This window comes from Salvelinus namaycush, unplaced genomic scaffold, assembly GCF_016432855.1.
Source record: "Salvelinus namaycush isolate Seneca unplaced genomic scaffold, SaNama_1.0 Scaffold1842, whole genome shotgun sequence".
In the NCBI taxonomy this organism is placed as follows: domain Eukaryota; kingdom Metazoa; phylum Chordata; class Actinopteri; order Salmoniformes; family Salmonidae; genus Salvelinus; species Salvelinus namaycush.
Genome location: NW_024058611.1, coordinates 1 through 24,460, shown reverse-complemented (window position 1 = coordinate 24,460; position 24,460 = coordinate 1). Strand labels below are relative to the sequence as shown.

The 24,460-nt window shown below is 38.8% G+C and overlaps 7 non-coding genes and 7 pseudogenes across 7 annotated transcripts; all 14 read left to right on the top strand.

Annotated features, from left to right (window-relative positions):
- The first annotated feature begins 6,597 nt into the window (after positions 1-6,597).
- On the top strand, positions 6,598-6,753 carry LOC120037750. The gene has a single exon (XR_005474866.1). It is a non-coding gene; the product is annotated as a U1 spliceosomal RNA (small nuclear RNA).
- A 668-nt stretch (positions 6,754-7,421) lies between these two features.
- On the top strand, positions 7,422-7,540 carry LOC120037756. Its single transcript, XR_005474869.1, has one exon. It is a non-coding gene; the product is annotated as a 5S ribosomal RNA (ribosomal RNA).
- A 693-nt stretch (positions 7,541-8,233) lies between these two features.
- On the top strand, positions 8,234-8,374 carry LOC120037752 (annotated as a pseudogene).
- A 684-nt stretch (positions 8,375-9,058) lies between these two features.
- Positions 9,059-9,177, top strand: LOC120037755. Its single transcript, XR_005474868.1, has one exon. It is a non-coding gene; the product is annotated as a 5S ribosomal RNA (ribosomal RNA).
- Positions 9,178-9,872: 695 nt separating this feature from the next.
- LOC120037741 lies at positions 9,873-10,022 on the top strand (annotated as a pseudogene).
- A 671-nt stretch (positions 10,023-10,693) lies between these two features.
- On the top strand, positions 10,694-10,812 carry LOC120037751. The gene has a single exon (XR_005474867.1). It is a non-coding gene; the product is annotated as a 5S ribosomal RNA (ribosomal RNA).
- Positions 10,813-11,507: 695 nt separating this feature from the next.
- On the top strand, positions 11,508-11,657 carry LOC120037740 (annotated as a pseudogene).
- A 673-nt stretch (positions 11,658-12,330) lies between these two features.
- Positions 12,331-12,449, top strand: LOC120037738. Its single transcript, XR_005474864.1, has one exon. It is a non-coding gene; the product is annotated as a 5S ribosomal RNA (ribosomal RNA).
- A 693-nt stretch (positions 12,450-13,142) lies between these two features.
- Positions 13,143-13,292, top strand: LOC120037737 (annotated as a pseudogene).
- Positions 13,293-20,337: 7,045 nt separating this feature from the next.
- LOC120037749 lies at positions 20,338-20,485 on the top strand (annotated as a pseudogene).
- A 677-nt stretch (positions 20,486-21,162) lies between these two features.
- On the top strand, positions 21,163-21,281 carry LOC120037732. Its single transcript, XR_005474859.1, has one exon. It is a non-coding gene; the product is annotated as a 5S ribosomal RNA (ribosomal RNA).
- Positions 21,282-21,976: 695 nt separating this feature from the next.
- LOC120037754 lies at positions 21,977-22,123 on the top strand (annotated as a pseudogene).
- Positions 22,124-22,798: 675 nt separating this feature from the next.
- Positions 22,799-22,918, top strand: LOC120037736. Its single transcript, XR_005474863.1, has one exon. It is a non-coding gene; the product is annotated as a 5S ribosomal RNA (ribosomal RNA).
- A 694-nt stretch (positions 22,919-23,612) lies between these two features.
- LOC120037753 lies at positions 23,613-23,761 on the top strand (annotated as a pseudogene).
- Positions 23,762-24,460: the final 699 nt, after the last annotated feature.

The window sequence follows — 24,460 nt, the reverse complement described above, 5'->3', positions numbered from 1 at the left end:
CTGATGATGTATTTGTCAGAAGTCATTGTATTTGTCCGTTTTTTCCCACAAGGCTGAAATATGTGCCCTCGCTTTGAAATGTTAGCAAGGTTTGTTTGTATTTCATCCAACTATCTGTGCTAAAAAGTGATGGCTACAGTATATGTAATTTCTTCCACTTTTTGAGTGAGCCAAAGTTCAAGCTGCTTATCTAATTGGTGAGAATGCAATGTCTGTTTATCAGACTCACTTTGACTTTATATGGTGTACCAAGAGATGTTCCTTCGCTTACGGCCATACCAGCCTGAATGCGCATTTCCTGATTGGAGAAGTGACGACAGGTGCGAGTGTCTGAGCTGTGAGTGAGTGTTTGCTGGAGAGTGTTTGCTCGAGAGCTATTTTTGTTAATTAATTGGTTTTTGCAATATAATTTATTATTTTCTTCAGTTGAATAGTTTTAAGTTTGGTTAGTCTTCCCCCTTGCAGTTTTTCTGCTTGGGGGAGAGTTTTTTTGGATTCATTTTTTTACTATGACGGACAACATGGAAAAGACAAACGGAATGGACAAAGACAACGAAAAGGCGCAACGGAAGAAAAATGAAGATAAAGAAGGAATGAAATATGGCAAGGAATACACGGTGGCAATTGAGTTGGAAGGAGAAGACAAGGTGACGACAATGGAACTACTAAGAGCAATTAAGGAGGTGTGTGGAGAGGTGGTGGGATGCCGAATGAAAGGAGAGAAGAAGTACGAAATTACGATGAGAAATGAAAAAGGAAAAGAACGTCTAATGGATGGATTACGAATAAAGGACACAAAGATTCTGGCGAGAGATATTAATGTGAAGGAAGTGGTGGTGTCTTTCATGAATCTCCCAGTATATGTAGAAGATGGTGTGATACTGGGCAAGCTGAGTAGCTGGGGAGTGGCGGCCGTCTCGGAGATAAGGAGGAGAGTTTGGCCAGGAACGGAGGTGGTTGACGGGACACGTTTCTGCAAAGGTCAAGTTCACAGAAAAAGTGACATCATTACCTTATTCTACAAGAATTGAGACGTTGGAAGGGAGCAGGAATATTTCAGAGTCATTCATGACAAACAGGTCAGAGTGTGTCGGTATGTGTATTCAACCCGGGCACATAGTAAAAGACTGCCCGGAATTTAAGTGTTTCAAGGGTGGCAATCAAGGACACTATGCGAGAGAATGTTTTGGAGAGAAGGAAAGGAATTTTTGTGGTGGATGCAGAAAGAGATTGGCGGAGTGCAACTGTGGAGAGGTTAGGGCTGAAGAGGGGAGTCAAACACTATTCGAGGAAGCAGTAGTTTTGTCGCAAGAAGGAGAAGAAGATGGAGGAGAGGACGTGGTGGAGGGTGGAGAGACGGAAGGAAGGAAGAAGGAAGAAGGACCAGAAGATAAATGAAATTGGGAGCAGTATGGACTCAGAAGTAAGAAGAGGGAGTTTTCAGGAGGAGGGGGGGAGTGGAATGGGGGGAAGCACGGGGGACTCACAGGTTTTGGGGGAAGGCACAGCACTAACAAGTAGCTCGGGGGGTGAAGAAATGGAGGGGGTTATGGAGTTGATGACAATACCAGAGACGGTGATGAGCACGGGGAGCACAACGACTATACAAGAAACGGAGATGAATACGGGGAGCACAACGGATGTGGATGTCAAGAGGGTGAGTTGGCTGGAAAACATGGACTTGGAAGAGATATCGGATACGGAGGATGGAGAAAAGATTGAAAGAACGAGGGAAGGATACAGGAAGAGGAAAGCGGCGGGAAGAGGGGGAGAGAAAGGGTGGAAGAGGAAAGAAACTGGATAACAGGTAGAGGAAAATGAAATTATATTTTATCATTTTATTATTTATTAGAATGGTAAATATAATGTCAATAAATGCAAATGGATTGAGGACAATGGGAAAATTTAATAGAATAATAAAAATGAAGAAGTCAGATATTTTATGTATTCAAGAGACGCACTGGGATAATGTATGTGTTTTAGAAGTTAAAAAAATATGGAGGGATTTTATTTATGTAAACAACGGCAGAGGGAATTCAAGTGGGGTTGCTATTTTATTGAGGAGGGATGTGGTGGATAATGTGAAACAGATATATAATGATAATAATGGGAGGATTTTAATTGTAGATTTTGAATATATGAGTATGGTTTTTAGAATTATAAATATTTATGCGCCTAATACTGAAATAGAGCGCAAAGATTTATTTTTAGAAATAGGGAAATGGTGTGAGGGAAACTGTATTGTAGTTGGGGATTTTAATGTTAAAATGGATAGACTGGATATGACAAGAGGAGCTATTTTTAGAAGTGATGTATCTAGGGGGGTTTTAAAGAAGATGATGTTAGAAAAAGGAATAATTGATATATGGAGAGAGGAAAATCCAGAAAAAAGAGAATTTTCTAGAAGGCAGGTGGTTTTAGGGGATTTGAAACAAACGAGGATAGATCTGGTTTTAGTAAAAGAAGGTTTAAGGAATTTTATGAAAGATATTAAGTATGTTTTTACAACTTTTAGTGATCATGCAGGTTTAACATTTTCAGTGGGATTAGATAAGGAAAGAACAGGGGGTGGAATATGGTGTATGAATGCAGGGTATTTGGGAGATGAGGAATATGGGAAACAACTTAAATCTTTGATAGCATGTGAAATGGAGGATAAGCAGAAAGAGAATGATAAGTGTTCATGGTGGGATAAGGTTAAGGAAAAAATAAAAGTTTTTAGTATAGGATATGCAAGGAAAAAGAGAGGTAGGATGAAAAGAGAAGAAAATGAGTTGAGGGCTAAATTGGATAAAGAAATGAGGAAGTGTGACAGTGAACCTAATTATAATATAGGAAAGTTTTTGGAATTAAAAGCACAATTGACTAAATATGAAATAGATAAGTGTAAGGGTGCAATTATAAGAAGTAAGGCAAAGTATGTTTTGGAGGGGGAGAAATGTACTTCATTTTTTCTTGGTTTAGAGAAGAATAAACAGAGGAGAACATATATTAGAGAGATCGAAAATATAAAGGGTGAAGTTGTCAATGATTATGTAGAGGTTTTAGAAACAGTGCAGAATTTTTATAAGGATTTATTTAAGAAAGGGGAGGTGGATGAGGGGTGTGTAAAGGAGATATTGGATAGTGTGGATGTGCAAATTAATGTAGAGGATAAACAAATGTGTGATGGGAAGATAACATTGACTGAAGTTAAAGATGCGATTAAGGGTTTACAAGTAAATAAGAGTCCTGGAGTAGATGGAATAATTGCAGAGTTTTATAAAATATATGCCAGTTTTTTAGCACCTATTTTATTGGAAGTTTATCAATATATGGAGGATAATGATAGTATTTCTGAATCTATGGTGACAGGGCTGATAACGATTTTATATAAAAATAAGGGGAGTAAATTAAAATTGGAGAATTATAGGCCAATTAGTTTATTAAATTCGGATTATAAGATTTTAGCAAAGATACTGGCAAATAGAATGAAGCAAGTTTTAAATGATATTATAGCACCTACACAGAATTATAGTGTGCCTGGTAGAGATATTGCGGATACAATTAATACAATTAGAGATGTGATAAATAAAATGAATCATGATAAGATGGGGGGAATTGTTTTAAGCATAGATTTAAATAAAGCTTTTGATAGGGTGGAACATGATTTTATGTTTAGGGTAATGGATAAATATGGTTTTGGTAATAGAATAATAGGATGGATAAAATTATTATATAAGAAGGCAAAAAGTAGGGTGAAATGTAATGGGGTTTTAACCGATTCTTTTATTCTTGAGAGATCTGTGAGACAGGGGTGTCCTTTATCAGCTTTATTATTCGTTTTATCGGTAGAACCTTTAGCAGCATTTCTTAAAAGAGATAATCTTATAAATTGTGTAGAGACTCCGCAAGGAGGTTTTAGTTTGATACATCAATACGCAGATGATACCACTATAACAGTTAGAGATGAGGGTAGTGTAAAAAGGGTGATGGAGTGTTTTAAAGTATATGGACAAGCATCGGGTGCAAAGGTTAACATGGAGAAGTCAGTAGTAATGTATATTGGGAAGATTAATGAGGGGAATTTTCCTTTTAAAGTGGTTAAAGATTATTTTAAGGTATTAGGAGTGTTTTTAGGGGTGAAAGAAATGGAAGCTAGGGATTTGACATGGAGTGGTGTAATAAATAAAGTTAGAAAGGTGGTAAATATGTGGAGGGGGAGGTCTTTGAAATTAAAAGGGAAAGTAATTGTCATAAATTCATTGTTGATGTCAATATTTATTTATGTAATGAATGTTTTGGATATGCCAGAATGGGTTTTATCTGAAATGAATAAAATTGTAGTTGATTTTTTATGGGAAGGGAAGGGGGTGAGAATAGCTTTTAAAACTTTGATTGCAGGTTATGAGGAGGGGGGTTTGAAGTTGGTAGATTTAAGTGTAAGGAAAACAGCAATTAGAGTAAAAATGGTACGGAAATATTTATTTGGTGAATTGGATTATGGGTGGAAAAGGTTTTTTAAAGAGTATTTGCAGGAGGTTGGGAGGATGGGGGACAATGGTTTATTGATGAGTATGAAGAAGGAAATGTTAGGTAATATACCTTTGTTTTACAGAGAAGTGTTTGAGGCTTGGGGGCGGTTTTTACCAAATATTTATTATGAATGTACCAGTTTAGAAAATATTTTAAATCAGCCGATATTTTTAAATCCAAAGATAAAGTGCAATAATATGATGTTGTTTTGTAAATATTTTATGAGGGCTGGGATGAGGCAGATAGGTGACATAGCATATGAGGTAATTCCTGGGTTTCTTCCATTTCAGGCTATATATGACAATGTGGTTGAAGTAGATGAAGAAATAAGTAAAACTACTGTGGAGAATATGTACAAGAAAATATTAGGATGTATTCCCGGGGAGTGGGTGATTTTAATAAACAAAGAGGTGGTCAAAAGATCTAGGGCTTTACCAGTTTTATATTATGAAAGTAATGGGGAGAAACATGATTTATCAGGGCTAAAAGTTAAAATGGTTTATAGAAAATGTATTTTAAAAGAGATAAAAAGTCCTGCTGCGGAGAAAGTGTGGTCTAGGGTGTTTCCAAACATGGATGTAAAATCAATATGGAAGAATGTAAATGTAAAATATAATTTTATAGAATGTGAAGACAATGATTTTAAATTGAAACATAATAGGATTTTTACAAATGTGGTTTTGCATCAAATAAATAGGGATATTAAAAGAGAATGCGATATTTGTGGTACGGGGGTGGAAAATTTGATGCACTTTTTTATTGAATGTAGTAGGTTGAAAGACTTTCACGAGTTTTTAAAAGGGCTTTTAGTAAAACATTGGGGAGAAGAGATTTTTACTGGGGTGGAGTGGAGGAGGTTGTTTCTTTTTGGTGTAAATGGGAAAAGTAAAGTTTTAAATTTTAATTTGGTGAATTTTATACTAAGTCATGCTAGATATGCGATAAGATTAAGAAGAAATTTAGGTCATTATGAAGGGAAAATTGTGAGTGTGGAAGGTTTTTTTAGGAGCATATTAGAGAGAGATATAGAGATAATATATAGATACGGTGGAGGAAATTTTGAAAAATTGTTTGTGTGGGGGAGTACTTTTATTGAAATTCTGTCAAATGGGAAACTTGTATTTCATTATTAAGTGGATTTAGTGGATGATTGTGTTTTTTAATAGGTTTTATTTTATTTATTTTTTATTTTTTGATTTTGTAAAAGGATGAATTGTTCATCCTTTTTTATTATTGATTGAATGTTGTAAATATTATGTGTTTTTTCATAATAAAAGATAAAAAAAAAAAAAATACGCCCGATCTCGTCTGATCTCGGAAGCTAAGCAGGGTCGGGCCTGGTTAGTACTTGGATGGGAGACCGCCTGGGAATACCAGGTGCTGTAAGCCTTTTGTCCACTAGGGGGTGTGGCATTATTTCATCAGCAACACTGCCTTGTAGTAAGCATTTGATGCTGAATTGACTAAATGCAGCTTCTATGGGCTAGTCTCCCCTGCCCTTTTAATACGATCAAAGTTCCTTGTGTTGTCAGGGAGCAACTGCCTTTTATTTATAAGACAAATAAGAATATTGTTACTGAATGCAGCTTGTGTGTGCTTTGTGCTCCCTCGCCCTGTTCAAATGATCAAAGGAAATAATGCTGGTGAGGAGTGGAACTGGACTGGTGTCTGATGGCCCTGTGTTTTCCATGTTGGAATTACAACCCTTCTTTTATGGAGTAAATCAAAAGCACAAGAGAATGTGAGATGTTATCGATAATAAATCAATTGGTTTCATGCATTTGTCTGTGTGTGTGTGTGTGTGTCTGAATGTGATTGTATTTCGTCATATCGCAAACATTTGTGATATCAGATAGGTTAAGATATTAAAAAGTAATTGGTGATTTTTTCGACAGTGTTGCATGATGGGAATCTAGTGGTTCACTGATATAATCTAGTAAACAAAATAAACTACTTTTTCACCACTCTGTGTGCAAGTGCATTCCTAAACGGCATTTAACGCAGGTCGATGTGATATGATATTATCAGAACACAAAGTGGTTACCGTTAGCGGAAAATGTTGGCACTGGAGAGACTTTTCCTCCACTAAGCAGAAGAGATACCGTGATCAAGAAGGTGGTTCACCCAGTGTGGGGCTCAGCCATTGCACTCTGGCTGTGCTGACCCCTTGCGAATTTTCCAAATGTGGGAATCTCGATTGCATAAATTTATGGTAGTGGTCGTTTGCGCTTTACCTCTGATGTCTTTGTTAATGATAAACCTTTGCTTGGCGGCAGGCTTGAGGATGACTTGAGTCAACTGACTGTGCTTATGGAGATCTTTGAAGTCAGTTGTGAAAGAGACTTTGTGGACCAATCGAAAGGTGGAAACATTTGTTTGTAGCAAAACATTGTTGGCATTTTGTCGAAACATTATGTTGCGAAATGCAGCATTGTATTTATGCCACGCTGGTACTTCAATCAAGAGATAGTTGAGAAGCCACTCTAACCCTCCCCCCGGTCATGATGTGTCATGCGCTTCCAATATGAAATTGTCCATACATGCGTTCCTCCTTAGCACAGAACAATGCAATAGGTTTTCAACATCCAGAGCTTTTGTGTATTTATTGTGGCTAGTAGGATAGCTGCATGGGAAACTGTTGCTGATGATGTATTTGTCAGAAGTCATTGTATTTGTCCGTTTTTTCCCACAAGGCTGAAATATGTGCCCTCGCTTTGAAATGTTAGCAAGGTTTGTTTGTATTTCATCCAACTATCTGTGCTAAAAAGTGATGGCTACAGTATATGTAATTTCTTCCACTTTTTGAGTGAGCCAAAGTTCAAGCTGCTTATCTAATTGGTGAGAATGCAATGTCTGTTTATCAGACTCACTTTGACTTTATATGGTGTACCAAGAGATGTGCCTTCGCTTACGGCCATACCAGCCTGAATACGCCCGATCTCGTCTGATCTCGGAAGCTAAGCAGGGTCGGGCCTGGTTAGTACTTGGATGGGAGACCGCCTGGGAATACCAGGTGCTGTAAGCCTTTTGTCCACTAGGGGGTGTGGCATTATTTCATCAGCAACACTGCCTTGTAGTAAGCATTTGATGCTGAATTGACTAAATGCAGCTTCTATGGGCTAGTCTCCCCTGCCCTTTTAATACGATCAAAGTTCCTTGTGTTGTCAGGGAGCAACTGCCTTTTATTTATAAGACAAATAAGAATATTGTTACTGAATGCAGCTTGTGTGTGCTTTGTGCTCCCTCGCCCTGTTCAAATGATCAAAGGAAATAATGCTGGTGAGGAGTGGAACTGGACTGGTGTCTGATGGCCCTGTGTTTTCCATGTTGGAATTACAACCCTTCTTTTATGGAGTAAATCAAAAGCACAAGAGAATCTGAGATGTTATCGATAATAAATCAATTGGTTTCATGCATTTGTCTGTGTGTGTGTGTGTGTGTCTGAATGTGATTGTATTTCGTCATATCGCAAACATTTGTGATATCAGATAGGTTAAGATATTAAAAAGTAATTGGTGATTTTTTCGACAGTGTTGCATGATGGGAATCTAGTGGTTCACTGATATAATCTAGTAAACAAAATAAACTACTTTTTCACCACTCTGTGTGCAAGTGCATTCCTAAACGGCATTTAACGCAGGTCGATGTGATATGATATTATCAGAACACAAAGTGGTTACCGTTAGCGGAAAATGTTGGCACTGGAGAGACTTTTCCTCCACTAAGCAGAAGAGATACCGTGATCAAGAAGGTGGTTCACCCAGTGTGGGGCTCAGCCATTGCACTCTGGCTGTGCTGACCCCTTGCGAATTTTCCAAATGTGGGAATCTCGATTGCAAAATTTATGGTAGTACTCGTTTGATCTTTACCCTGATGTCTTTGTTAATGATAAACCTGTTGCTTGGCGGCAGGCTTAAGGATGACTTGAGTCAACTGACTGTGCTTATGGAGATCTTTGAAGTCAGTTGTGAAAGGAGACTTTGTGGACCAATCGAAAGGTGGAAACATTTGTTTGTAGCAAAATATTGTTGGCATTTTGTCGAAACATTATGTTGCGAAATGCAGCATTGTATTTATGCCACGCTGGTACTTCAATCAAGGAGATAGTTGAGAAGCCACTCTAACCCCCCCCCCGGTCATGATGTGTCATGCGCTTCCAATATGAAATTGTCCATACATGCGTTCCTCCTTAGCACAGAACAATGCAATAGGTTTTCAACATCCAGAGCTTTTGTGTATTTATTGTGGCTAGTAGGATAGCTGCATGGGAAACTGTTGCTGATGATGTATTTGTCAGAAGTCATTGTATTTGTCCGTTTTTTCCCACAAGGCTGAAATATGTGCCCTCGCTTTGAAATGTTAGCAAGGTTTGTTTGTATTTCATCCAACTATCTGTGCTAAAAAGTGATGGCTACAGTATATGTAATTTCTTCCACTTTTTGAGTGAGCCAAAGTTCAAGCTGCTTATCTAATTGGTGAGAATGCAATGTCTGTTTATCAGACTCACTTTGACTTTATATGGTGTACCAAGAGATGTGCCTTCGCTTACGGCCATACCAGCCTGAATACGCCCGATCTCGTCTGATCTCGGAAGCTAAGCAGGGTCGGGCCTGGTTAGTACTTGGATGGGAGACCGCCTGGGAATACCAGGTGCTGTAAGCCTTTTGTCCACTAGGGGGTGTGGCATTATTTCATCAGCAACACTGCCTTGTAGTAAGCATTTGATGCTGAATTGACTAAATGCAGCTTCTATGGGCTAGTCTCCCCTGCCCTTTTAATACGATCAAAGTTCCTTGTGTTGTCAGGGAGCAACTGCCTTTTATTTATAAGACAAATAAGAATATTGTTACTGAATGCAGCTTGTGTGTGCTTTGTGCTCCCTCGCCCTGTTCAAATGATCAAAGGAAATAATGCTGGTGAGGAGTGGAACTGGACTGGTGTCTGATGGCCCTGTGTTTTCCATGTTGGAATTACAACCCTTCTTTTATGGAGTAAATCAAAAGCACAAGAGAATGTGAGATGTTATCGATAATAAATCAATTGGTTTCATGCATTTGTCTGTGTGTGTGTGTGTGTGTGTCTGAATGTGATTGTATTTCGTCATATCGCAAACATTTGTGATATCAGATAGGTTAAGATATTAAAAAGTAATTGGTGATTTTTTCGACAGTGTTGCATGATGGGAATCTAGTGGTTCACTGATATAATCTAGTAAACAAAATAAACTACTTTTTCACCACTCTGTGTGCAAGTGCATTCCTAAACGGCATTTAACGCAGGTCGATGTGATATGATATTATCAGAACACAAAGTGGTTACCGTTAGCGGAAAATGTTGGCACTGGAGAGACTTTTCCTCCACTAAGCAGAAGAGATACCGTGATCAAGAAGGTGGTTCACCCAGTGTGGGGCTCAGCCATTGCACTCTGGCTGTGCTGACCCCTTGCGAATTTTCCAAATGTGGGAATCTCGATTGCATAATTTATGGTAGTGGTCGTTTGCGCTTTACTCTGATGTCTTTGTAAATAATAAACCTTTGCTTGGCGGCAGGCTTGAGGATGACTTGAGTCAACTGACTGTGCTTATGGAGATCTTTGAAGTCAGTTGTGAAAGAGACTTTGTGGACCAATCGAAAGGTGGAAACATTTGTTTGTAGCAAAACATTGTTGGCATTTTGTCGAAACATTATGTTGCGAAATGCAGCATTGTATTTATGCCACGCTGGTACTTCAATCAAGAGATAGTTGAGAAGCCAGTCTAACCCTCCCCCCGGTCATGATGTGTCATGCGCTTCCAATATGAAATTGTCCATACATGCGTTCCTCCTTAGCACAGAACAATGCAATAGGTTTTCAACATCCAGAGCTTTTGTGTATTTATTGTGGCTAGTAGGATAGCTGCATGGGAAACTGTTGCTGATGATGTATTTGTCAGAAGTCATTGTATTTGTCCGTTTTTTCCCACAAGGCTGAAATATGTGCCCTCGCTTTGAAATGTTAGCAAGGTTTGTTTGTATTTCATCCAACTATCTGTGCTAAAAAGTGATGGCTACAGTATATGTAATTTCTTCCACTTTTGAGTGAGCCAAAGTTCAAGCTGCTTATCTAATTGGTGAGAATGCAATGTCTGTTTATCAGACTCACTTTGACTTTATATGGTGTACCAAGAGATGTGCCTTCGCTTACGGCCATACCAGCCTGAATACGCCCGATCTCGTCTGATCTCGGAAGCTAAGCAGGGTCGGGCCTGGTTAGTACTTGGATGGGAGACCGCCTGGGAATACCAGGTGCTGTAAGCCTTTTGTCCACTAGGGGGTGTGGCATTATTTCATCAGCAACACTGCCTTGTAGTAAGCATTTGATGCTGAATTGACTAAATGCAGCTTCTATGGGCTAGTCTCCCCTGCCCTTTTAATACGATCAAAGTTCCTTGTGTTGTCAGGGAGCAACTGCCTTTTATTTATAAGACAAATAAGAATATTGTTACTGAATGCAGCTTGTGTGTGCTTTGTGCTCCCTCGCCCTGTTCAAATGATCAAAGGAAATAATGCTGGTGAGGAGTGGAACTGGACTGGTGTCTGATGGCCCTGTGTTTTCCATGTTGGAATTACAACCCTTCTTTTATGGAGTAAATCAAAAGCACAAGAGAATGTGAGATGTTATCGATAATAAATCAATTGGTTTCATGCATTTGTCTGTGTGTGTGTGTGTGTGTGTCTGAATGTGATTGTATTTCGTCATATCGCAAACATTTGTGATATCAGATAGGTTAAGATATTAAAAAGTAATTGGTGATTTTTTCGACAGTGTTGCATGATGGGAATCTAGTGGTTCACTGATATAATCTAGTAAACAAAATAAACTACTTTTTCACCACTCTGTGTGCAAGTGCATTCCTAAACGGCATTTAACGCAGGTCGATGTGATACGATATTATCAGAACACAAAGTGGTTACCGTTAGCGGAAAATGTTGGCACTGGAGAGACTTTTCCTCCACTAAGCAGAAGAGATACCGTGATCAAGAAGGTGGTTCACCCAGTGTGGGGCTCAGCCATTGCACTCTGGCTGTGCTGACCCCTTGCGAATTTTCCAAATGTGGGAATCTCGATTGCATAATTTATGGTAGTGGTCGTTTGCGCTTTACTCTGATGTCTTTGTAAATAATAAACCTTTGCTTGGCGGCAGGCTTGAGGATGACTTGAGTCAACTGACTGTGCTTATGGAGATCTTTGAAGTCAGTTGTGAAAGAGACTTTGTGGACCAATCGAAAGGTGGAAACATTTGTTTGTAGCAAAACATTGTTGGCATTTTGTCGAAACATTATGTTGCGAAATGCAGCATTGTATTTATGCCACGCTGGTACTTCAATCAAGAGATAGTTGAGAAGCCAGCTCTAACCCTCCCCCCGGTCATGATGTGTCATGCGCTTCCAATATGAAATTGTCCATACATGCGTTCCTCCTTAGCACAGAACAATGCAATAGGTTTTCAACATCCAGAGCTTTTGTGTATTTATTGTGGCTAGTAGGATAGCTGCATGGGAAACTGTTGCTGATGATGTATTTGTCAGAAGTCATTGTATTTGTCCGTTTTTTCCCACAAGGCTGAAATATGTGCCCTCGCTTTGAAATGTTAGCAAGGTTTGTTTGTATTTCATCCAACTATCTGTGCTAAAAAGTGATGGCTACAGTATATGTAATTTCTTCCACTTTTGGAGTGAGCCAAAGTTCAAGCTGCTTATCTAATTGGTGAGAATGCAATGTCTGTTTATCAGACTCACTTTGACTTTATATGGTGTACCAAGAGATGTGCCTTCGCTTACGGCCATACCAGCCTGAATACGCCCGATCTCGTCTGATCTCGGAAGCTAAGCAGGGTCGGGCCTGGTTAGTACTTGGATGGGAGACCGCCTGGGAATACCAGGTGCTGTAAGCCTTTTGTCCACTAGGGGGTGTGGCATTATTTCATCAGCAACACTGCCTTGTAGTAAGCATTTGATGCTGAATTGACTAAATGCAGCTTCTATGGGCTAGTCTCCCCTGCCCTTTTAATACGATCAAAGTTCCTTGTGTTGTCAGGGAGCAACTGCCTTTTATTTATAAGACAAATAAGAATATTGTTACTGAATGCAGCTTGTGTGTGCTTTGTGCTCCCTCGCCCTGTTCAAATGATCAAAGGAAATAATGCTGGTGAGGAGTGGAACTGGACTGGTGTCTGATGGCCCTGTGTTTTCCATGTTGGAATTACAACCCTTCTTTTATGGAGTAAATCAAAAGCACAAGAGAATGTGAGATGTTATCGATAATAAATCAATTGGTTTCATGCATTTGTCTGTGTGTGTGTGTGTGTGTCTGAATGTGATTGTATTTCGTCATATCGCAAACATTTGTGATATCAGATAGGTTAAGATATTAAAAAGTAATTGGTGATTTTTTCGACAGTGTTGCATGATGGGAATCTAGTGGTTCACTGATATAATCTAGTAAACAAAATAAACTACTTTTTCACCACTCTGTGTGCAAGTGCATTCCTAAACGGCATTTAACGCAGGTCGATGTGATACGATATTATCAGAACACAAAGTGGTTACCGTTAGCGGAAAATGTTGGCACTGGAGAGACTTTTCCTCCACTAAGCAGAAGAGATACCGTGATCAAGAAGGTGGTTCACCCAGTGTGGGGCTCAGCCATTGCACTCTGGCTGTGCTGACCCCTTGCGAATTTTCCAAATGTGGGAATCTCGATTGCATAATTTATGGTAGTGGTCGTTTGCGCTTTACTCTGATGTCTTTGTAAATAATAAACCTTTGCTTGGCGGCAGGCTTGAGGATGACTTGAGTCAACTGACTGTGCTTATGGAGATCTTTGAAGTCAGTTGTGAAAGAGACTTTGTGGACCAATCGAAAGGTGGAAACATTTGTTTGTAGCAAAACATTGTTGGCATTTTGTCGAAACATTATGTTGCGAAATGCAGCATTGTATTTATGCCACGCTGGTACTTCAATCAAGAGATAGTTGAGAAGCCAGTCTAACCCTCCCCCCGGTCATGATGTGTCATGCGCTTCCAATATGAAATTGTCCATACATGCGTTCCTCCTTAGCACAGAACAATGCAATAGGTTTTCAACATCCAGAGCTTTTGTGTATTTATTGTGGCTAGTAGGATAGCTGCATGGGAAACTGTTGCTGATGATGTATTTGTCAGAAGTCATTGTATTTGTCCGTTTTTTCCCACAAGGCTGAAATATGTGCCCTCGCTTTGAAATGTTAGCAAGGTTTGTTTGTATTTCATCCAACTATCTGTGCTAAAAAGTGATGGCTACAGTATATGTAATTTCTTCCACTTTTGGAGTGAGCCAAAGTTCAAGCTGCTTATCTAATTGGTGAGAATGCAATGTCTGTTTATCAGACTCACTTTGACTTTATATGGTGTACCAAGAGATGTGCCTTCGCTTACGGCCATACCAGCCTGAATACGCATTTCCTGATTGGAGAAGTGACGACAGGTGCGAGTGTCTGAGCTGTGAGTGAGTGTTTGCTGGAGAGTGTTTGCTCGAGAGCTATTTTTGTTAATTAATTGGTTTTTGCAATATAATTTATTATTTTCTTCAGTTGAATAGTTTTAAGTTTGGTTAGTCTTCCCCCTTGCAGTTTTTCTGCTTGGGGGAGAGTTTTTTGGATTCATTTTTTTACTATGACGGACAACATGGAAAAGACAAACGGAATGGACAAAGACAACGAAAAAGGCGCAACGGAAGAAAAAGGAAGATAAAGAAGGAATGAAATATGGAAAAGAATATACGGTGGCAATTGAGTTGGAAGGAGAAGACAAAGGTGACGACAATGGAACTACTAAGAGCAATTAAGGAGGTGTGTGGAGAGGTGGTGGGATGCCGAATGAAAGGAGAAAAGAAGTACGAAATTACAATGAGAAATGAAAAAGGAAAAGAACGGTTAATGGATGGATTGCGAATAAAGGACACAAAGATTCTGGCGAGAGATATTAATGTGAAGGAATTGGTGGTGTCTTTTATGAATCTCCCAGTTTACGTAGAAGATGGTGTAATACTGGGCAAGCTGAGTAGCTGGGGAGTGGCGGCCGTCTCGGAGATAAGAAGGAGAGTTTGGCCAGGAACGGAGGTGGTTGATGGGACACGTTTCTGCAAAGTCAAGTTTACAGAAAAAGTGACATCATTACCTTATTCTACAAGAATTGAGACGTTGGAAGGAGCGGAATATTTCAGAGTCATTCATGACAAACAGGTCAGAGTGTGTCGGTTGTGCATTCAACCCGGGCACATAGTGAAAGACTGCCCGGAATTTAAGTGTTTTAAGTGTGGCAATCAAGGACACTATGCGAGAGAATGTGATGGAGAGAAGGAAAGGAATTTTTGTGGTGGATGTAGAAAGAGATTGGCGGAGTGCAACTGTGGAGAGGATCGAGCTGAAGAGGGGAGTCAAACAATACTAGAGGAAGCAGTAGTATTGTCGCAAGAAGGAGAAGAAGATGGTGGAGAAGACGTGGTGGAAGGTGGAGAGACGGAGGAAGGAAGAAGGAAGAAGGACCAGAAGATAAATGAAATTGGGAGCAGTATGGACTCGGAAATAAGAAGAGGGAGGTTTCAGGAGGAGGGGGGGAGTGGACTGGGGGGAAGCACGGGGGACTCACAGGTTTTGGGGGAAAGCACAGCACTATCAAGTACCTCGGGGGGTGAAGAAATGGAGAGGGTTTTGGGTTTGAGGACAATAACGGAGGCGGAGATGAGCACGGGGAGCACAAAGGCGACTGTACATGAGATGGAGACAAGCACGGGGAGCACAGCGATGACGGTGGCAGAAACAGAGATGAATATGGGGAGCACAACGGAGGTGGATGCCAAGAGTGGGTGTTGGCTGGATAGCATGGACTTGGAGGAGATATCGGACACAGATGATGGGGAAAAGATGGAAAGAACGAGGGAAGGATACAGGAAGAGGAAAGCGGTGGGAAGAGGGGGAGAGAAAGGGTGGAAGAGGAAAGAAACTGGATAACAGGTAGAGGAAAATGAAATTATATTTTATCATTTTATTATTTATTAGAATGGTAAATATAATGTCAATAAATGCAAATGGATTGAGGACAATGGGAAAATTTAATAGAATAATAAAAATGAAGAAGTCAGATATTTTATGTATTCAAGAGACGCACTGGGATAATGTATGTGTTTTAGAAGTAAAAAAAATATGGAGGGATTTTATTTATGTAAACAACGGCAGAGGGAATTCAAGTGGGGTTGCTATTTTATTGAGGAGGGATGTGGTGGATAATGTGAAACAGATATATAATGATAATAATGGGAGGATTTTAATTGTAGATTTTGAATATATGAGTATGGTTTTTAGAATTATAAATATTTATGCGCCTAATACTGAAATAGAGCGCAAAGATTTATTTTTAGAAATAGGGAAATGGTGTGAGGGAAACTGTATTGTAGTTGGGGATTTTAATGTTAAAATGGATAGACTGGATATGACAAGAGGAGCTATTTTTAGAAGTGATGTATCTAGGGGGGTTTTAAAGAAGATGATGTTAGAAAAAGGAATAATTGATATATGGAGAGAGGAAAATCCAGAAAAAAGAGAATTTTCTAGAAGGCAGGTGGTTTTAGGGGATTTGAAACAAACGAGGATAGATCTGGTTTTAGTAAAAGAAGGTTTAAGGAATTTTATGAAAGATATTAAGTATGTTTTTACAACTTTTAGTGATCATGCAGGTTTAACATTTTCGGTGGGATTAGATAAGGAAAGAACAGGGGGTGGAATATGGTGTATGAATGCAGGGTATTTGGGAGATGAGGAATATGGGAAACAACTTAAATCTTTGATAGCATGTGAAATGGAGGATAAGCAGAAAGAGAATGATAAGTGTTCATGGTGGGATAAGGTTAAGGAAAAAATAAAAGTTTTTAGTATAGGATATGCAAGGAAAAAGAGAGGTAGAATGAAAAGAGAAGAAAATGAGTTGAGGGCTAAATTGGATAAAGAAATGAGGAAGTGTGACAGTGAACCTAATTATAATATAGGAAAGTTTTTGGAATTAAAAGCACAATTGACTAAATATGAAATAGATAAGTGTAAGGGTGCAATTATAAGAAGTAAGGCAAAGTATGTTTTGGAGGGGGAGAAATGTACTTCATTTTTTCTTGGTTTAGAGAAGAATAAACAGAGGAGAACATATATTAGAGAGATCGAAAATATAAAGGGTGAAGTTGTCAATGATTATGTAGAGGTTTTAGAAACAGTGCAGAATTTTTATAAGGATTTATTTAAGAAAGGGGAGGTGGATGAGGGGTGTGTAAAGGAGATATTGGATAGTGTGGATGTGCAAATTAATGTAGAAGATAAACAAATGTGTGATGGGAAGATAACATTGACTGAAGTTAAAGATGCGATTAAGGGTTTACAAGTAAATAAGAGTCCTGGAGTAGATGGAATAATTGCAGAGTTTTATAAAATATATGCCAGTTTTTTAGCACCTATTTTATTGGAAGTTTATCAATATATGGAGGATAATGATAGTATTTCTGAATCTATGGTGACAGGGCTGATAACGATTTTATATAAAAATAAGGGGAGTAAATTAAAATTGGAGAATTATAGGCCAATTAGTTTATTAAATTCGGATTATAAGATTTTAGCAAAGATACTGGCAAATAGAATGAAAGCAAGTTTTAAATGATATTATAGCACCTACACAGAATTATAGTGTGCCTGGTAGAGATATTGCGGATACAATTAATACAATTAGAGATGTGATAAATAAAATGAATCATGATAAGATGGGGGGAATTGTTTTAAGCATAGATTTAAATAAAGCTTTTGATAGGGTGGAACATGATTTTATGTTTAGGGTAATGGATAAATATGGTTTTGGTAATAGAATAATAGGATGGATAAAATTATTATATAAGAAGGCAAAAAGTAGGGTGAAATGTAATGGGGTTTTAACCGATTCTTTTATTCTTGAGAGATCTGTGAGACAGGGGTGTCCTTTATCAGCTTTATTATTCGTTTTATCGGTAGAACCTTTAGCAGCATTTCTTAAAAGAGATAATCTTATAAATTGTGTAGAGACTCCGCAAGGAGGTTTTAGTTTGATACATCAATACGCAGATGATACCACTATAACAGTTAGAGATGAGGGTAGTGTAAAAAGGGTGATGGAGTGTTTTAAAGTATATGGACAAGCATCGGGTGCAAAGGTTAACATGGAGAAGTCAGTAGTAATGTATATTGGGAAGATTAATGAGGGGAATTTTCCTTTTAAAGTGGTTAAAGATTATTTTAAGGTATTAGGAGTGTTTTTAGGGGTGAAAGAAATGGAAGCTAGGGATTTGACATGGAGTGGTGTAATAAATAAAGTTAGAAAGGTGGTAAATATGTGGAGGGGGAGGTCTTTGAAATTAAAAGGGAAAGTAATTGTCATAAATTCATTGTTGATGTCAATATTTATTTATGTAATGAATGTTTTGGATATGCCAGAATGGGTTTTATCTGAAATGAATAAAATTGTAGTTGATTTTTTATGGGAAGGGAAGGGGGTGAGAATAGCTTTTAAAACTTTGATTGCAGGTTATGAGGAGGGGGGTTTGAAGTTGGTAGATTTAAGTGTAAGGAAAACAGCAATTAGAGTAAAAATGGTACGGAAATATTTATTTGGTGAATTGGATTATGGGTGGAAAAGGTTTTTTAAAGAGTATTTGCAGGAGGTTGGGAGGATGGGGGACAATGGTTTATTGATGAGTATGAAGAAGGAAATGTTAGGTAATATACCTTTGTTTTACAGAGAAGTGTTTGAGGCTTGGGGGCGGTTTTTACCAAATATTTATTATGAATGTACCAGTTTAGAAAATATTTTAAATCAGCCGATATTTTTAAATCCAAAGATAAAGTGCAATAATATGATGTTGTTTTGTAAATATTTTATGAGGGCTGGGATGAGGCAGATAGGTGACATAGCATATGAGGTAATTCCTGGGTTTCTTCCATTTCAGGCTATATATGACAATGTGGTTGAAGTAGATGAAGAAATAAGTAAAACTACTGTGGAGAATATGTACAAGAAAATATTAGGATGTATTCCCGGGGAGTGGGTGATTTTAATAAACAAAGAGGTGGTCAAAAGATCTAGGGCTTTACCAGTTTTATATTATGAAAGTAATGGGGAGAAACATGATTTATCAGGGCTAAAAGTTAAAATGGTTTATAGAAAATGTATTTTAAAAGAGATAAAAAGTCCTGCTGCGGAGAAAGTGTGGTCTAGGGTGTTTCCAAACATGGATGTAAAATCAATATGGAAGAATGTAAATGTAAAATATAATTTTATAGAATGTGAAGACAATGATTTTAAATTGAAACATAATAGGATTTTTACAAATGTGGTTTTGCATCAAATAAATAGGGATATTAAAAGAGAATGCGATATTTGTGGTACGGGGGTGGAAAATTTGATGCACTTTTTTATTGAATGTAGTAGGTTGAAAGACTTTCACGAGTTTTTAAAAGGGCTTTTAGTAAAACATTGGGGAGAAGAGATTTTTACTGGGGTGGAGTGGAGGAGGTTGTTTCTTTTTGGTGTAAATGGGAAAAGTAAAGTTTTAAATTTTAATTTGGTGAATTTTATACTAAGTCATTCAAGATATGCGATAAGATTAAGAAGAAATTTAGGTCATTATGAAGGGAAAATTGTGAGTGTGGAAGGTTTTTTTAGGAGCATATTAGAGAGAGATATAGAGATAATATATAGATACGGTGGAGGAAATTTTGAAAAATTATTTGTGTGGGGGAGTACTTTTATTGAAATTCTGTCAAATGGGAAACTTGTATTTCATTATTAAGTGGATTTAGTGGATGATTGTGTTTTTTAATAGGTTTTATTTTATTTATTTTTTATTTTTTGATTTTGTAAAAGGATGAATTGTTCATCCTTTTTTATTATTGATTGAATGTTGTAAATATTATGTGTTTTTTCATAATAAAAGATAAAAAAAAAAAAAATATGCCCGATCTCGTCTGATCTCGGAAGCTAAGCAGGGTCGGGCCTGGTTAGTACTTGGATGGGAGACCGCCTGGGAATACCAGGTGCTGTAAGCCTTTTGTCCACTAGGGGGTGTGGCATTATTTCATCAGCAACACTGCCTTGTAGTAAGCATTTGATGCTGAATTGACTAAATGCAGCTTCTATGGGCTAGTCTCCCCTGCCCTTTTAATACGATCAAAGTTCCTTGTGTTGTCAGGGAGCAACTGCCTTTTATTGCATAAGACAAATAAGAATATTGTTACTGAATGCAGCTTGTGTGTGCTCTGTGCTCCCTCGCCCTGTTCAAATGATCAAAGGAAATAATGCTGGTGAGGAGTGGAACTGGACTGGTGTCTGATGGCCCTGTGTTTTCCATGTTGGAATTACAACCCTTCTTTTATGGAGTAAATCAAAAGCACAAGAGAATCTGAGATGTTATCGATAATAAATCAATTGGTTTCATGCATTTGTCTGTGTGTGTGTGTGTGTCTGAATGTGATTGTATTTCGTCATATCGCAAACATTTGTGATATCAGATAGGTTAAGATATTAAAAAGTAATTGGTGATTTTTTCGACAGTGTTGCATGATGGGAATCTAGTGGTTCACTGATATAATCTAGTAAACAAAATAAACTACTTTTTCACTACTCTGTGTGCAAGTGCATTCCTAAACGGCATTTAACGCAGGTCGATGTGATATGATATTATCAGAACACAAAGTGGTTACCGTTAGCGGAAAATGTTGGCACTGGAGAGACTTTCCCTCCACTAAGCAGAAGAGATACCGTGATCAAGAAGGTGGTTCACCCGGTGTGGGGCTCAGCCATTGCACTCTGGCTGTGCTGACCCCTTGCGAATTTTCCAAATGTGGGAATCTCGATTGCAAAATTTATGGTAGTGCTCGTTTGAGCTTTACCCTGATGTCTTTGTTAATGATAAACCTGTTGCTTGGCGGCAGGCTTAAGGATGACTTGAGTCAACTGACTGTGCTTATGGAGATCTTTGAAGTCAGTTGTGAAGGAGACTTTGTGGACCAATCGAAAGGTGGAAACATTTGTTTGTAGCAAAATATTGTTGGCATTTTGTCGAAACATTATGTTGCGAAATGCAGCATTGTATTTATGCCACGCTGGTACTTCAATCAGGAGATAGTTGAGAAGCCACTCTAACCCCCCCCCCGGTCATGATGTGTCATGCGCTTCCAATATGAAATTGTCCATACATGCGTTCCTCCTTAGCACAGAACAATGCAATAGGTTTTCAACATCCAGAGCTTTTGTGTATTTATTGTGGCTAGTAGGATAGCTGCATGGGAAACTGTTGCTGATGATGTATTTGTCAGAAGTCATTGTATTTGTCCGTTTTTTCCCACAAGGCTGAAATATGTGCCCTCGCTTAGAAATGTTTAGCAAGGTTTGTTTGTATTTCATCCAACTATCTGTGCTAAAAAGTGATGGCTACAGTATATGTAATTTCTTCCACTTTTTGAGTGAGCCAAAGTTCAAGCTGCTTATCTAATTGGTGAGAATGCAATGTCTGTTTATCAGACTCACTTTGACTTTATATGGTGTGACCAAGAGATGTACCTTCGCTTACGGCCATACCAGCCTGAATACGCCCGATCTCGTCTGATCTCGGAAGCTAAGCAGGGTCGGGCCTGGTTAGTACTTGGATGGGAGACCGCCTGGGAATACCAGGTGCTGTAAGCCTTTTGTCCACTAGGGGGTGTGGCATTATTTCATCAGCAACACTGCCTTGTAGTAAGCATTTGATGCTGAATTGACTAAATGCAGCTTCTATGGGCTAGTCTCCCCTGCCCTTTTAATACGATCAAAGTTCCTTGTGTTGTCAGGGAGCAACTGCCTTTTATTTATAAGACAAATAAGAATATTGTTACTGAATGCAGCTTGTGTGTGCTCTGTGCTCCCTCGCCCTGTTCAAATGATCAAAGGAAATAATGCTGGTGAGGAGTGGAACTGGACTGGTGTCTGATGGCCCTGTGTTTTCCATGTTGGAATTACAACCCTTCTTTTATGGAGTAAATCAAAAGCACAAGAGAATCTGAGATGTTATCGATAATAAATCAATTGGTTTCATGCATTTGTCTGTGTGTGTGTGTGTGTGTCTGAATGTGATTGTATTTCGTCATATCGCAAACATTTGTGATATCAGATAGGGTTAAGATATTAAAAAGTAATTGGTGATTTTTTCGACAGTGTTGCATGATGGGAATCTAGTGGTTCACTGATATAATCTAGTAAACAAAATAAACTACTTTTTTCACTACTCTGTGTGCAAGTGCATTCCTAAACGGCATTTAACGCAGGTCGATGTGATATGATATTATCAGAACACAAAGTGGTTACCGTTAGCGGAAAATGTTGGCACTGGAGACACTTGCCCTCCACTAAGCAGAAGAGATACCGTGATCAAGAAGGTGGTTCACCCGGTGTGGGGCTCAGCCATTGCACTCTGGCTGTGCTGACCCCTTGCGAATTTTCCAAATGTGGGAATCCGATTGCAAAATTTATGGTAGTGCTCGTTTGAGCTTTACCCTGATGTCTTTGTTAATGATAAACTGTTGCTTGGCGGCAGGCTTAAGGATGACTTGAGTCAACTGACTGTGCTTATGGAGATCTTTGAAGTCAGTTGTGAAGGAGACTTTGTGGACCAATCGAAAGGTGGAAACATTTGTTTGTAGCAAAATATTGTTGGCATTTTGTCGAAACATTATGTTGCGAAATGCAGCATTGTATTTATGCCACGCTGGTACTTCAATCAGGAGATAGTTGAGAAGCCACTCTAACCCCCCCCCCCGGTCATGATGTGTCATGCGCTTCCAATATGAAATTGTCCATACATGCGTTCCTCCTTAGCACAGAACAATGCAATAGGTTTTCAACATCCAGAGCTTTTGTGTATTTATTGTGGCTAGTAGGATAGCTGCATGGGAAACTGTTGCTGATGATGTATTTGTCAGAAGTCATTGTATTTGTCCGTTTTTTCCCACAAGGCTGAAATATGTGCCCTCGCTTAGAAATGTTTGCAAGGTTTGTTTGTATTTCATCCAACTATCTGTGCTAAAAAGTGATGGCTACAGTATATGTAATTTCTTCCACTTTTTGAGTGAGCCAAAGTTCAAGCTGCTTATCTAATTGGTGAGAATGCAATGTCTGTTTATCAGACTCACTTTGACTTTATATGGTGTGCCAAGAGATGTACCTTCGCTTACGGCCATACCAGCCTGAATACTGCCCGATCTCGTCTGATCTCGGAAGCTAAGCAGGGTCGGGCCTGGTTAGTACTTGGATGGGAGACCGCCTGGGAATACCAGGTGCTGTAAGCCTTTTGTCCACTAGGGGGTGTGGCATTATTTCATCAGCAACACTGCCTTGTAGTAAGCATTTGATGCTGAATTGACTAAATGCAGCTTCTATGGGCTAGTCTCCCCTGCCCTTTTAATACGATCAAAGTTCCTTGTGTTGTCAGGGAGCAACTGCCTTTTATTTATAAGACAAATAAGAATATTGTTACTGAATGCAGCTTGTGTGTGCTCTGTGCTCCCTCGCCCTGTTCAAATGATCAAAGGAAATAATGCTGGTGAGGAGTGGAACTGGACTGGTGTCTGATGGCCCTGTGTTTTCCATGTTGGAATTACAACCCTTCTTTTATGGAGTAAATCAAAAGCACAAGAGAATCTGAGATGTTATCGATAATAAATCAATTGGTTTCATGCATTTGTCTGTGTGTGTGTGTGTGTGTCTGAATGTGATTGTATTTCGTCATATCGCAAACATTTGTGATATCAGATAGGGTTAAGATATTAAAAAGTAATTGGTGATTTTTTCGACAGTGTTGCATGATGGGAATCTAGTGGTTCACTGATATAATCTAGTAAACAAAATAAACTACTTTTTCACTACTCTGTGTGCAAGTGCATTCCTAAACGGCATTTAACGCAGGTCGATGTGATATGATATTATCAGAACACAAAGTGGTTACCGTTAGCGGAAAATGTTGGCACTGGAGAGACTTTTCCTCCACTAAGCAGAAGAGATACCGTGATCAAGAAGGTGGTTCACCCGGTGTGGGGCTCAGCCATTGCACTCTGGCTATGCTGACTTTTGTGAATTTTCCAAATGTGGGAATCTCGATTGCAAAATTTATGGTAGTGCTCGTTTGCGCTTTACCCTGATGTCTTTGTTAATGATAAACCGTTGCTTGGCGGCAGGCTTAAGGATGACTTGAGTCAACTGACTGTGCTTATGGAGATCTTTGAAGTCAGTTGTGAAGGAGACTTTGTGGACCAATCGAAAGGTGGAAACATTTGTTTGTAGCAAAATATTGTTGGCATTTTGTCGAAACATTATGTTGCGAAATGCAGCATTGTATTTATGCCACGCTGGTACTTCAATCAGGAGATAGTTGAGAAGCCACTCTAACCCCCCCCCCCGGTCATGATGTGTCATGCGCTTCCAATATGAAATTGTCCATACATGCGTTCCTCCTTAGCACAGAACAATGCAATAGGTTTTCAACATCCAGAGCTTTTGTGTATTTATTGTGGCTAGTAGGATAGCTGCATGGGAAACTGTTGCTGATGATGTATTTGTCAGAAGTCATTGTATTTGTCCGTTTTTTCCCACAAGGCTGAAATATGTGCCCTCGCTTAGAAATGTTTGCAAGGTTTGTTTGTATTTCATCCAACTATCTGTGCTAAAAGTGATGGCTACAGTATATGTAATTTCTTCCACTTTTGAGTGAGCCAAAGTTCAAGCTGCTTATCTAATTGGTGAGAATGCAATGTCTGTTTATCAGACTCACTTTGACTTTATATGGTGTACCAAGAGATGTACCTTCGCTTACGGCCATACCAGCCTGAATACGC